At 38.3% G+C, this 979-nt stretch overlaps 1 non-coding gene across 1 annotated transcript; it reads left to right on the top strand.

Annotated features, from left to right (window-relative positions):
* The first annotated feature begins 560 nt into the window (after positions 1-560).
* LOC145565145 (small nucleolar RNA R71) lies at positions 561-667 on the top strand. Its single transcript, XR_014094975.1, has one exon. It is a non-coding gene; the product is annotated as a small nucleolar RNA R71 (small nucleolar RNA).
* The last annotated feature ends 312 nt before the right edge of the window (positions 668-979 follow it).

The raw sequence follows: 979 nt of genomic DNA, 5'->3' as shown, positions 1-979 counted from the left end.
GGTTTTTCTGGCCAGAATTAGGATGTTAATATTTCAGCTGTGGTGGAGGTTGATGTTGTGTTTGTTGTGAAGGTGGAGGGTTTTGTAAATTAGTACTACGATAAGAAAGATATGGATGGTTCCGAAGACCAGGATTATAAGAGTTAGAGTATGGGTTATTTTGCATATAGGTTTGAAAGGCATTAACTTGCTCCATGGAACTCCTACAATATTGCTCCCAATGCCCTACAATTCCACAATTTTCACAAAAAGCTTCATTGTTAGCAACAACAGAAACATTAGCTACAGAGTTAGGAGTAACAGTAAGACTATCTAGTTTCTGACAAATAGATGTTAACTGAACTTGCAAAAAGGATACAAAATCGATATTATGCTTTCCTTTGTTAGCAAACCCTCTCGGATTCCCGTATTGGGAATTGTTTATTGACATATCTTCGATAACATGTCTTGCATCTTCTACATTAAGATTCATGAATCTCCCACTAGCTGCACAATCTACAACTGGTCTAGATGAATTTCCAAGTCCATTGTAAAAGGCTTGGATTAATTGCCATTGTGCTAGATTATGGTGGGGGCATTCTCTCTGTATATCTTTGAACCTCTCCCAAGCCTCATATAGAGTTTCATCGGCCTCTTGGGCAAAGTTCTGAATAGCACTCCTTAGTACAGTTGTTCTCTCTACAGGGTAATATTTATTATAAAAATTCAAGGCAAGAGTTTCCCAGTCAGTAATACCAAGTGCAGTTCTATTCAAACCATTAAACCATAATTTAGCTTTTCCACATCATGAAAAGGGAAAAAGAATCTCCCTGGTTTGTTCCTGCGTGACCCCGGCTTGTCTAATGGTAATGCAATACTGGCAGAAATCCGTAATGTGAAGATTAGGATCTTCACACTTAGCTCCACTAGCTGAATTGCTTCCTTTCTATCATTGTGATAAATTGAGGTTTGATTTCAAATTGCACTCCGTCAAAGGCCG

Source organism: Chenopodium album, chromosome 1 (genome assembly GCF_948465745.1).
Source record: "Chenopodium album chromosome 1, dcCheAlbu1.1, whole genome shotgun sequence".
In the NCBI taxonomy this organism is placed as follows: Eukaryota; Viridiplantae; Streptophyta; class Magnoliopsida; order Caryophyllales; family Amaranthaceae; genus Chenopodium; species Chenopodium album.
The sequence above is the reverse complement of the archived record's forward strand: the minus strand, read 5'-3'. Positions and strand labels throughout refer to the sequence as shown.